The sequence below is a fragment of the Manis pentadactyla genome, chromosome 9 (genome assembly GCF_030020395.1).
Source record: "Manis pentadactyla isolate mManPen7 chromosome 9, mManPen7.hap1, whole genome shotgun sequence".
NCBI classification, from domain to species: Eukaryota; Metazoa; Chordata; class Mammalia; order Pholidota; family Manidae; genus Manis; species Manis pentadactyla.
Window position 1 is genome coordinate 123990723 of NC_080027.1, and position 13411 is coordinate 124004133.

Here is a 13411-nt window from a genome sequence, read left to right on the forward strand (position 1 = left end):
AAAGAACTGGGACTTTCTGAGAAAATATTAAACAGGTGGTCACTGTACTATAAATCTGAACCTTTAGGTGTCTTTTGAAAGAAGAAGAAAAAATTATTCCAACCCCCCTCAAAAAAAAAAAAAACAGGAGAAAGAGGGTCATTGTAGCGCTAGCAGTCATTTTCCAAACATTTCACAGAAAAAAAAAAAATCTCTTGAATCTAGTCATTCATTCATCTCAGGCAAATATGGAAAAACTGGAAGAATTAGGAATGAAGAGGGAAGTCACCAGCACAGGGGCTGGGGATGGAAAATGTTTTGCAATTTCATAGCTGTCGCCACCTCGGTTGGTGTAATGGGTCACGAGCACAGTATGTTTGGTGCCTGCTGGTAAGGGGAGCCCAGCCGAGACTCCAGACATGGGCTCCGTTGCCCTTTATGCATTTAATGTCCCCGTCGCCTTGACGTCTGAAACAGTCACCTCACCCACTCCTCTGAAGGGCTCCTGGCAAGTCCAGAGCTCCCCGCCTCCCCTGCCGACTTGGGAGGTGGAGCCATGGAACCTTCTGCCTTCAGTGGTTTCCCACTGGGATGGGCTGCAGACATGGACTTGAGAAATACTCTTGCTGAGAAAGGAGGGGACCCCAGATTACCTGCTCACTGTCCTGACATTTCAAGGGAGGAAAGGCAGGGGGAGGGACTTATGTTAGATATCAGGGAGTCTTTCCAGATTATCTGGATCAAAAGCACTGATTCATGTCCCCAAGGGCTCAGGGTAGATTGGAAGCAGGGGGTGAATTGCTCAGTTAATTGCCGTCAATTGGGTTTGCATTTTTAAAGTGCCTTCCACATCCACTACACCCACAGAACAGACATACACATGGGCATATATTTTTACTCTCCCTGTTCTCTATATGGTGCTTCGGTCCTCCAAAGTTGGCTTTTCTCTCTAAGCCTTGCCTTGAAGAATTTTCTCCAACCTTATGAAATAGGAGGCTGAGAGTGGCAGGTCTGTCACAAGAGCAGATAAATGGACAGAACAGAGAGGACAACAGCTTAACCCCAGTCCCAGGGTCTCTTATCAAATTAAAAATATTTCTGAACTATTAACCCATCCCCTGTGACCTTGCCCCTGGTGGGAAGGGAGAACAGACATGCCCTGAGTCAAGGACATTCACCCCAGCTTCTTGTCTTCTAGATAAAGAACCAGGCAGGAGGTCAGCTGCGCAATGACTTACTCAGAGTTCACCAAGCAATGAGTCTAAATAATGACAGCAAACATTTCTTTAGCACTCACTGCATGCCAGGCCCTTGATGTGGTCTGTCTTATTCAATTCCTCCAACAGCCTTGTGAGGTAAGGACAAATATGAGCTCCATTCTTCCAAAGAGAAAGCCAAGCCTTACAGAGGCTAAGCGACTCAGCTGTAGAGCAGCTAAGAGGCAGGCTGGGAGGGCCACCAGACTCCAGAGCCCAGAGCAGTGACTCCTAGGCAAGACCGATTCCTGGAGGGATGCAGAGAGATGCATACGTATACATACATATATATATATATATAGCTGGAAGACAAGCTGACCAGTGTATGAAAAGAGGGGAGGTGAAAAATCTATTTTAAACTATAGGTGGTATTTTGGGGAAAGGTTAAAAATTCCATTGCTGAAAATGGTGATGCTTTTCCTTTGTTTGGCAAATACAGACATGGAGGTCACGGCTGCAAAGAGCCTGTTGTAAAGGAGCTGGAGTAAATGAGTGGGAAGGCTTGGATCACCAACAACTTCCTTTAAATACAGGTTTTCCCCACCATCCAAAAGCGGAGCGTTCCCTTGAAACCTCTCATGAGCTGAAATGGCATAAAGTGAAGAAGCAGTTACCATTAATTATATGGAAAAATTGGGGGGCATTCCCAGACCCAAAAAATCACCTCCCTCAGGCTTTCTGAGACCTTAGGACACATCTTGTTAACAGATGCGCAAAATACATTGAGATAAAGTACAGATGCTCACAGACAATGCTCGGAGCTCTGGGGCCTGGTGCTGAGATGCTGAGAGGGGTTTCCAGGGAAGGAGCTTGGTGGGGCCACTGTCACTGTTTTGGGGGTGCACACCCTCTAGGAGAAGTCACTGCCAAACAGACCCTGAGCACTATTCCTCTCTTTGCCTTTCTTTGTAAAAGTGAAAGTCCTCCTCAGATTTCTTTCAGTTAGCGAAAACAGGCACTAATGCAGATCTTTTGTAAAAGTGCAATAGTGTATCACAAACTATCAAAAAGCGGGGGATCTCTGGAATGGGGTGGTGCTTGTCCCCCTCTCTCTTCTCCCGGCCCAGCTCCAGTTCCAGGATCTCCAGTTCCAAGCCTTCTGTTGAACCTCACTCCCCACCCTGTGCAACCCCACTGAACTCCAGGCCTCACCCACTGGCTTCCAGGGAAATGCAGAGTAGGACAGAGCCTGGGATGACAGCCTCCAGGGAGGCTGCCGAGGCTGCCCCGTCTCCAGAAGCCAGTGTACTGCATGATAGGGAGGAGAGTAGAGCCCAGCCATTACCCGGATGGAAAACTGGACTCTCTCGTCCAGTCTGTGGGCACCTGTCCAAACTTTTGGTCTTGGGACTTTCGAAGAGTTGAAGGGACTGAGAGGGGAGGGGTCAGCAACTCTCTAGTGGGTAGAAATTTTGGTGAAAGATTGAGAAAGGGTAACTGGCTTGCCTAGGAGACAGCCCTGGCTTAAAAGAGGGGCTGGCTGCTGGGGCCCCCAAAAGTGTTTTGAGAGACCTGAAGGGAAGCTGCAAGCTTTCTTATTACAAGCCTTGAATATTCCAGAACATCGCTTGTGCCACATTCTATTGGTCAAGCAAACCACTAAGGTCAACCCAGATCAAAGGGAGAAGTGAAAATCCGTGGTGTCTTTAATCTACCACATCCCCATTTGCCAGAAGGAATAAGTGCGGCCCACAGTGGTACCTGATTGCTTCTAGGTCAGAGAGTTGTTAGTTACTCCCTTAGTTTCCTATTGCTGCTATAACAAATTAGCACAAACTTAATGGCTTCACACAACAAATTAATTCTGTAAGTCTGAAGTCCAAAATGTGTCTGACAGGTGAAAATCAAGGTTTCAGCAGAACTGTGTTTCTCCTGGAGGCTCCAGGGGAAAACGTGTTTCCTTGCCTTTCGCAGCTTCTAGAGACTTTCCACATGCCCTGGCCGTGGCCCCATCCTCCATCGTCAGCGGAACACACACCCGACACTCTGCCCAACCCTCACACCTCCCCTCTGGTTGTGGCCTTCCTGCCTCCCCCTCATAAAGGCCGGTGCAATGAGGTTGGGCCCACGTGGATAATCCAGGGGACTGTCTCCACCTCAAGATCCTTAACTTAATCCCATCTGCAAGGTCCCTTTTGCCTTGTTGGATAACATATTCACAGGTTCTGGGGATTAAGACACGGACACCGGGCATTATCCTGTCTATTAGAGGGACTGAGCCCGACTAGAACACAGGCTCCCAGTGCGGGACGTCCTTCCGTGGCAGCATGAGGAGAGGGCTATGTCAGTTATTCACTCCCTCAGAATGCATCATAACTGGCCCACCCCCAAACTTGGGCCTTAAAACCATAACCTGTTGGTCAAGGCAAGTCATCTGGTTGGGGCCAGATTCAGGGTAAGGAAGGCACTCTAAGACTGTGCAAATGGTGTGGATACTGGGAATGGTGAAGAATTAGGACTCTGAATTTATTTTCCTCTTTATCTCAGGACTTCAGTGATACGGCTGTTTGAGTTCCAGGTGTCAGAGAATACTTGGTCACCCGTGGGTGCTGGCCACAGGCTCCCAAGAGCCAGAGATGTTGTGGCACTCTATTCTCCAAAGGTGGCCACACGCACACATTTATCCCATCCCAGCAGCTCTTCTTACAATGTGGCCAGAAGTCCTCCTGCTGAGAGGTGGGGTTTACGATCCCTCCCCCCTGAGTCAGAGGGGGCTTGGGGTTGTCCTGACCTACAGCACAGCAGAGGTGATCACGTGACTTCTGAAGCTTAGGTCATGAAAAAGGATTCAGCTTCTGCCTGGCTCTCTCTGTCTCAAGATGTTTGCCTTTGGAATCCAGCAACCACATTGTGAGGAAGCACAGGCCCCATGGAGAGGTCCTCTTGAAGAGGACCCAAGGCTTGCCCCCGACCGCCAGCACCCACCTGCCAGTCACATGAACAGGCAGCCTTGCAAGTGGATCCTCTGGTCTGAATCTGGCCTCCGATGCCACAGCCTTGCCTAATGTTTTGACCATAATTTCATGAGAGCTGAGCCAGAGCTACCCAGCCAAGCCACTCCCAGATTCCTGATCCCTAGGAAAAATGAGAGATAATAAATGATTATTATTTTTATAAGTCATTAATATCTGAGATGATTTGTTATGCAGCATTAGCTAATTACTACAGACCTAATATGAGGCTGAACATAGAGAGAGAATAAACAGTCTGGAACCTCAAGGGACTGATGGTCTCTAGGTGACCAAGCGACACGAATGGATCAACAGCCGTGTATGTAGTCCATTCACGCTGCTGTAACAGAAAACCGGAGATAGACTGGGTGGCTTATAAACAACAGAAATTTATTTTTCACGGTTCTGGAAGCTGGGAAGTCCAACATCAAGTCACTGGCAGTTTTGGTGCCTGGGTAGACCCCGTTTCCTGACTCACAGACAGCTGTCTTCGCCCTGTGCCCTCACATAGCTAAAGGGGCAGGCAGTTCCCTGGTGTCACTTTTATAAGGGCATCAACTTCATGACGGCCTCCCAGAGGCCCCATATCCTATTATAATCACACTGGGATTAGGATTTCAACGTATGAATTTGGGGCGGGGGAGACATAAATGTTCAGTCTATAGCAATATAACAAGAATTTAACAGAATCAAGATATACTAGGGTTTCTAAGAGGAAGCATATGAGATATGGTGACCATATTTTCCCAACTGAAAATTGGGACAATTGACGGACTGTCGCCCATTGCAGTTTGGGATTGGGACAAAATATTTAGATCAGGACTAACCAGAATAGTTAGGTTAGTATTGTCACTTTGCCAGGAAATCATTCTGCCCAGGTGGGGCTCGGCATGATCCGGAAGGGCTACCCACGGTGACAGCCCTGCAATGGCAAAAACCGTCACTGTGTGAAAGCTTCCAGCCTTTGCCCTCCCTTCTGTCTAGGAAAGAGGGGCTCTACCCGGTCAGCTTCAGGGAGGGCTTGCAGGCCTTGCAAGACTGTATTTTGGGGTTTTGTGGTACAGAATCAGGAGGAACAGGGGCCTAGAGCTAAGAGAAGTTTGCGGGGTAGGAATTTGGGGAAGGAGAGGTACAAGATCAGATTTGGTCTGCAAAAAACAAATGGGAGTGGAAAAACAGGCTTCTGAGAAATATTGTTCTGATCTGCCCCATTCTCTTTATAGTATTTGGGCATGAGTACAAATAACTTGAGCTACTTTGGAACAGTTTTTGGTTGCCAGACTGAGTTTATTTGATGGCAACAGCTATGCGAATGGCCAGGCGGTGCACTGTGTTTTCACAGCGGAGAGGAATGGGGTGTGGTGAGCGGTTCTCTGCATAGGAGACGCTGGGGAAGGAGCTGTGAAGGGAAGACGCTGGAAGCCAAGGACATGTTCATTTGTTCCAGGCTTGGAAGTCAGCATGACTTATGACCTGGTGAATCTGGGCTGCCCAGGCCCACTGGTATCCAGAGGTATCACTGACCACGCTGGCTGTAGCCCATGGGGCAGCGCCTGGAGTGGGGAGGGCCCTGGCAGCAGCTGGACAGGCTATGTCTCAAAACACAGGGGGCTGGAGCTGGAGGGAGAGGCAGGAGTTTGCTGGTCCCTACGAGGCACTCAGAAGTAAAGACACAAGATAAAAATAGGGTGTGTGTAAAGAGCTGCCTCAGTTTTCCAGAATTTCCCAAGGGATTGTGAGTTTCCCCAGGGCAAGGGCCAGTTCTTACTCACATCAGACCTAATACCATGTCTGACAAGTTGCAATTGCTCAGTAAGTCATGTCGGTGGGGAGTGTGTAGGGAGGAAGGAAAGGAGGCAGGCTGGCTGGTTCTGCTCAGTTAAGTTTCCAGAATTCTGGGGTTCACTCCTCTGGCCTTCTCTGAGCTAGCCATGCCTCCTTCCTCAGGTGAACTGCCGACAGACTGCTGGGAACCCAGTGGGAATCGGGTAGACCCAGATTCAAATCCCCACTTCTTCACTTCAGCAATGGGACCACAAGCAAATTGTTTAAACTCCTTACCAAAGTTCAGTCTCCTGTAAAAGAAGTCAAAAGCTTGCGGCATGGAGAGTACGTGAAATAAATACCTAAATGCCCCTTAGCCAGCGCCCAGCACACGGGCATGCTCAGGACATGCTCGGCTCGTCCTTCCTGCTGGCACATAAACCCAGGTCCTGCTCCTTTCCCCACAGCCGGTCTGACCGTTCCTTACCCTTTGGCCTCTCCATGCTGCCCTCCTCGTCTCTGCCTGTTCCGCCTGACATCTTCCAGCCGTGGTGACTGCCCCCTGCCTCTGCCTGTCTCCCTGCAGCATTTCTCCCACGAGCTCTGCTTAGCCTCCTTGCTGGGACCAGGGCAATGTCCGTCGGGAGGCCCTGGGAGGCGAGGGGCCAGCACAGAGCCCTGAGCGGAGCCGGGGGACAGGACTCAGTGGCTTCTGAAAGGTCAGCACCCGCCTCCTTCCTGCAGCTGCATACAGCCTGTTATTAGGGAGAAAAATAAAATTTAAATTTAAAAAGCGGATGCTCCCACTTGCCGTGGCATTCCAGGGCTCTGTCTCAGCCTGGGAGAACCACGTCCTCCACACCCTCCATGTCACCCTGAACCCCCAGCCTCCACGGCTTCTCCATCCCTCCTGTCTCTGCCCTCTGCCCCCCAACAGGAGCAGAGGGTCATCTCTGGGCATGCGGAGCCGCAGGGCGGCAGAGACCTTGGATGTGTGGGCACAGGCACTCCCATCTCCCCCAGCCCTGAAGGCGGGAGGGCTACGCAGGGTGCCCAAGCCCCGGGGGGTATCACACTAGCCTCAGAAGAGCCAGTGTCTGTTTTCAAGGTTGTGCTGGGCCATGCCCACCAGCAGGGGTGAGTCGCAGCCTGATTTGGAGGGTGACGCCAGGCGGGGTCAGCCCATCCTGACAATGAGTGTGCCAGGCAAACACCCAGAGAGCCTAGGAGACAGGTCTGAGGTCATGGTGGAAAAAGCGCAGAGGCCATGTTAAGGCTCAGCCCCACAGGGGTGGGAACAGCACCCCGTGGCACGCAGGCTCCTGAGCCCTCTCCGCAGTGGGACACACACCCTCACAAGGGAGTGAGATGAGGACCTGCGTTCTGTCCACCATGGGGCACCAGTGCGCCACGAGGCCCAGGAGGGGCCGCCAGCGTGGCTCTGTCCAGGGTGAGGAGCCAGTGGCTTGGGGAGGAGCCGTCCCAGGATGCCCTGGCCAGCCCTTGTCACATTCCAGAGCGCAGAGGACCAAGACCCCCCCACCTTGTCTGGAGGCATTCAGCCCAGGCGTTTCCGTCCCTCCCACCCTCTCCTGTCTGTGTTCTCTTGCTGCATCCTGGGGCCAAAGGTTCAGCGGGGGCTTCCACCGCTCTTCTCTGCAGAGGAGCTGGGCTGGAACTGGGGAGAACAGGGAGAGGGTGGGGGTCAGCCAGGGGAACTTCCCACTTTGTTTAACATTGCTGAAAAGCCAGACATCTCTAAATGTGGGCTGAGCACCCCCAAGGGCCCAGCGGTATGCCAACCACCCCCAAAATACAGAGATGAGAAGGCCCTGGGGAGCTGTCTGTCCCGGAGGGAGGTGTGTGCTTACGGAAGGGTCCTTGATGGCCTCATCGGCTCGGGCCCGCAAGGAGACCGAGAGAGGAGCTGTCGCTGAGGCTTCCAGCCCACTGCACCCCACAGGCGGTATGAGTGCAGGTGCCACACCTGCCTGTTCAGTTCCTCACCCAGTGCCTGGCCCTCTGGGGGGGCTTAGTGCACATCTGAATGGGACAGAGTGAGTCAATGAATGAAACGAGGTGGCCAAGGAAGGGTGCCTGGAGGGAAGGGAGTCTGAATCATGCTTTAGAGGGTGAGCACAGGCTGACTACACCAAGGAGGAGGGACTTTATTCTAGGCAGCTGGGAGCCTTGTAAAGGAAGGCAGAAGAGGGACTGTCCACAGAAGGTCTGTTCCGGACCAGGGCAGGAGGGACAGCTCCTCTGTTGCTCTCAGGAAAAAGCCCAGGCCCCTTAACATCACCCGCAAGGCCCTTCGGAGCCGGCTTTGCCCACCCTCTGGTACGGTCTCTCCCCACACCTTCCTGGTCCACTGCTCTCCAGCTGACCCAGGTATTTATTTGCAATCATTGGAACGAGCATCTTCCTCTCTCTCCTCCAGGCCTGTAGACATCCCCATCCCTCAGCAGGAGGGGTCTGCCAGAGGGCCTCTTCCTCCCAGGGTCCTCCCTCCTGCAGTTGGCGGGGGAGGGGGGGCGGCCCTCTCAGTGTGGCCACACCATCCGTGCTCGCCCTATGCTCACACTTATCACACTTACTGACGAGGATTTCAGCAGGGTTGGCTCCAATGTCAGAGGTAGCCAGCGTCCAAGGGTCAAAGCAGAGGCTGTGTGGTCCCAAACACCCCTGACCGCGGCTCTCACGGGTCTTGCCTTCTAGCCTCGAAGTGGCAGAGGCTGGCTAGAGGGGTCGTGGCTTACAAAGCTCTTCTATACAGGTTAGTGATTTCTGATCACACGTGGCCAACATCCGCTGTTAATACAGATTTCCCATTAGCCTGGAAGCTCCTGGGGGGTAGAGAGATCAAGTCTCACTGTCCTTTGTAATGCCATTTAAGTGGCACACCAGGCCCACGGTAGGCTTGATAAATGTTTGTTTGTTTATTTGGTTAATCAAGCGATCCCATCCACTTAGAGAAGGTGTCCTGATAACTTCCAGTCTCCACACTAACTCTTGAATTGGCAGCAGGCCGAGGTCCGCATGCCTAGAGGGAATGCCCAGAATGGAACCTAACCCCCGAGGTAGGAAGGAGAAGGCCAAGGCAGTGAATGGGAAGCAGGCTCCCCATTAAACATGACATGCTTGCAGGTGGAAAGGCTACGAGAGCAGCTCGCCCACCTCGCAACATGGGAAACTGGGACTTGGATATGGAAATGATTTATCCAAGGTCAACAAGACAGCTCTGTGTGTCAGACCCAGATGTGTGACCTTGGCCCTCGACGGTCAGCCCTCAGGCAGCCTCTCCACTGTGCCAGGCTGTCTCCCGTGGCCTCCTGCTGCCTTTCCCAGGAAGGTCGTGGGCATTTGTGTCAGACCTGAGCTCAGATCCTGATTCTGCTATGGTTGCTGTTTGGCGGTGATCAGCTGCCCATTTATCCCTTTGTGAAAGAGATCAGCTCGTGAGCCCGAAGTGAGATAATGTCAGCAGAGTCCCTGGCACTGTGCCTGACCCAGGGCCCCTGTGAATGTCAGCTCTGCCCTTTACTCCTGGCTCTTCAAGGTTGTTCTTGCTTCTCTGTCCTTCCCGGCTCTTAGGAAATCATAGTGTGTGTAGAAGGGCCGCGGGAGGTCTTTGGCCCACTCCCCAACACCCCATCCTCCCCTGAGCTTCTGAGGAGGGTGCCTCGCCGTGTAACCCATGCCATCGGATAAGGGTGGGCACGGCCCTCTTCCTGGGATCTAACTCAACACTTCCGGCTGCAGTTTAGACATGAAGCCATCTTCTCTTGCCCTCCAGGAGGATACAAACAGCTCCTTGCATATCCTCTTTCCTTTTTCTATTCTGCATGTTTATTTTCTCCAGTGCCCTGATTCACCTTCTGTCTCCTTTCCGAGGGTCCCAGGAGCTGCCTCCAGCCCCTCTCTCCAGCCTCCTTATCCCCACCTTCTGTCTTTGATGGCAGCTCCTGATGTGTCCTGAGCGCAGCCCAGGCCTCACTGCCCCACCAGGCCCAGACATCTCTGCAGGCGCCTGCCTGTGCTGGGAGCTTATCTCTGCCACCACGCCGCAGCTCCCGCCGCAGTCGGGACAGAGCGGAAACCGTATGACTGAAATGGGTCTGCAGGCTGTGCCCACAGCTCTCACCCAGCACCTGCTGGGGAGAACCGGGGATTGAGGCCACCCTCCCGGCTCCTCTGAAGAAATGCCAGAGACCCCCAGGACCCCTGCCCATTCCACCAGGCAGGTGCTATAGCTGCCCCTGCCCCAGACGCCGCCCTGGGCTGCACTGCCCCCTTAGCCACAGAAATTCCAGGGCAGGCCGAGGCAACACGCCTGGAAAACAAACCCTGTGCCGAGGCACTGAGAATGGGCCAGAGGGTTCGGTTTAATCCAAAAACAATGAGCAGGGACCAAACCTCATAAATCAGGAGGGATTTTTGGTCGTGCTAAGGGCAGCCAGGCTCCTCTGTGCTGGCTGCCTCCCCCTCCTTCTGCCTCACTCTCCTCCCCGCTCCCAGAGCAGGGGCAGGACAGGAACAGAGGGCAGGCGGCCGGCCGGAAGGGAAGCAATGGGCTGAGTTAGCAGGAACCATTTCCCTGCCTGGCGTGTCCCCTGCCTTTGGTGTGCCTGGAAGACCTTGTTGATATTCCAGTCCTAGCCAGCCTGGGGACTGGCAAGACCTCCTACCCAGGGAGCACATTCCAGCTTCACCGAAGCACCTTCCTGTCCATGAATCTTGTATCCCCCAACTGCCCTGGATAGGGTGAGGCCGGCCTCGGAGGCCAGAGACGTCAGCTGTGTCCACGCCTGACTCCTTCCTAGCAAGCTGGCCAGGCCTCTGGTGTTGGGCCCCTGCATCTGGGACCACCCCTTGGACAGCGTGTCTTCTGCTGATAGAGAGGAGACTTCTGGAAGCTTCTATACACTGACCTCATATTGAGGTGCTTGACAGCATGGACTCTGGTTCAAAACCTGTCTCTGCCCCTCATGGCTTCAAAAGCTTTGGCACATTTTTTAGCCTCTCCCTGTCTGTTTTCTTTATCTGTAAAACAGTGATAACACCAGCACCTACCTCACAAGACTGTCATGAGGACTGCTTGATGACAGTCAGAAAGTGCTTAAAGCCGTGCCCAGGACCCAGCAAGTGTCCTCTTAGCTTTTGCTAAATAAGCCAGTGACAGTTCTGAGATACAGGCCTTTTCTCAGGCGTGCACAGCTGTCACGGTCCCCGGACCACTTCTCCAGGCCTTTCACGTGCTCAGCAAGTATGTATTGAATCGCCACAGTCTCCGTGTGGCCCTGTGCTTGCTGCGTGAACAGCAACAAGAAGTTTCTCATGCCCCTGGCATGTCCAGTAAACGTGCCGTGGATACATAATTTCAAGCTGTGTGGTGTGCTGTCAAGGACGCAAAGACTAGGATGCAGTACTAGTATAAGCAGAGCCAACCCCCTCGGGGGCTTGAGTGCACGAGCCCCTCGAGGGGAGAATGACACGAGGCCAGACCTGAAGGATGGGAAGGAGCCACTACGGGAGTTGGGGAGTGGGGAACAGAACTCTGGGCAGAGGGAACAGCGTGTGTGAGGGATGCAGGGCAAGGAGGGCATGACATGGAGCAGAGAAGGAAGAAAAGCGGGGTGGCTTTTCTGTGGGAGGGAGTTAGGACAGAGCAGGAGCTGGGGTCAGACCCGCGTGTAGCACCAAGTACGGAAGGGCTCTAAGCAGCCCAGTCTGCATCTCGCTGGTGGAGCCCACGCTGGCTGCGGGTGGGGGGTGGCTTGGTGGTGGCGAGGGAAGATGGGAGTCCTGAGGAGGGGCCTGCGGTGCACAAGGGGTGCCTAGACTGGAGACGTGACCGTGCATGGAGAGAACTGGCTCAAGTTGAGGTGCACTGCAGAGGCGGAAGGCTGGGCCCAGACGGGGCATGGGTGGGAAGCTTCCAGGACTTAGGGGTGTCAAGCCTGTGACTCTAGCGGCGGTGAAGGTGGGTGTAGGGGAGAGGATGTGAGCGTGGCATCCAGGCTAATCCCCACATTGTCCAGGGCCCTCGGGGAAATGGATATTGTAACATCCCCAAACATTCCTTTCTTCCACATTACTAAACATGCTCTTTGACATTTTGCTCTAGTGAAGACCTGGAGTGCTGGTCTTTGAACAAAATAGAAGACTCCTGACAACAGGTTCTTTCTGGCACAGAGCCGAGAGTGACTGTCCTAAATCCCATGCTCCCATCCAGAGCTTCCAGGGTCTGGATCCAGATTAATCCTGCTTCACCACTTAGCAGCTACGAGTTCTTGGGTAAATTGCTTAAATCTCCCTGTGCCTCCATCTCCTCTTCTGCAAAGGGAGATTATAGAGCAGTCCCCGCCCCAGAGGCTATTTTGAGGAGAGCGTGAGATGTGCCAAGCACACTGTAAACATTCCCATCCATGCACTGAAAGAGTGAATGCTGGTTTTCACCAGCAGCTGAGTTACACCAAGTTTATCACCTACAATCCTACAAGCATTTCCAGACATGCTGCTTGTAAGCCCTGCTTCCATCATTCTGTGCTCACACACTTGGGTTTTTGAACTTAAGCTCAGGGCCTGACATTTCTCCCTGTTAAATCTTATTTCCTTGGTTGCAGCCTGTAGAGCCAGCCGGTCGGTTTCTTCTGTTTTGGTGGGGGGGAGGTCCTGTGATGCATGCTGAATCCATTTTTGTGGCTACAGAGGCATCTGGAACCGGTGCTCTTACCATCCTCTTGCCTGTTGCAGAGCAGCCCCTGGCTTTGGGGGCTGGAGGCTGGGCAGGCCGGGGCTGAGATGGGCTGAGGCTGCAGCCCATCTGCCTTGGCTGGAAGCCGATCCAGCCTGACCGTCCTGGTCCCCGTCTTCCAAGTCAAGCACTGGCTTTGAGTTCTGAGATGTAGGGCCAGAGGGACTGGTCCAAAGTCACTTGGTGGCTTGGCCAGTGACACAGGCCTAAGGCTCAGGCCCTAGCTGAGCGCTCTCTCCAAAGGCCCACCACCTTATGGTCTCTCCTCTTTCCAAACCACCGTCACATTCCTGACCTTGGACCAGAGAAGGCTGTGGGCCTGAGGGACAGAAACAGCTAGCTCCGTACAGTCATTGTTCCTCTCCTGCTTCCACAGAGTGGGGTGGGCACAGGGGCCTTGGGGTCAGCCGCAGCCCCGCCTTGCTCACGCCTGCTGTTCCTGGACTGGTCCAAAGAGCCTCCTCCATGCTGGCTGGGGATCCGTGCTCCACCTCCCTCTCACCTCTCCTCTGAATCTTTCCAAAGCCCCTGTCCCCACCTTGGAGCTGATCTCACAGAGGGGAGGTGGGGGCTTTGATGGCGGGGCTTGACTGTGTGCACTAGTGAGCCTTCATCCTGTGGGGCCTCTCTCCCTGACTTCCTGAGGGCAGATGGGTCCTCAATTGGGTGAGAGCTCCCAGGGCAGGACTGTGCACCTCGGGAGT

The 13411-nt window shown here is 53.4% G+C and overlaps 1 long non-coding RNA gene across 2 annotated transcripts in view; it reads right to left on the reverse strand.

Annotated features, from left to right (window-relative positions):
• Positions 1–2640: 2640 nt before the first annotated feature.
• LOC118924655 (uncharacterized) overlaps positions 2641–13411 on the reverse strand; it is a 183332-nt gene continuing 172561 nt past the window's right edge. Inside the window, exon 3 of one of the 2 annotated variants that reach the window (XR_005029693.2) lies at positions 2641–4310. This is a non-coding gene — a long non-coding RNA (uncharacterized LOC118924655). The remainder of the gene's footprint in view (positions 4311–13411) is intronic. The other variant, XR_008999448.1, reaches the window with a different exon arrangement.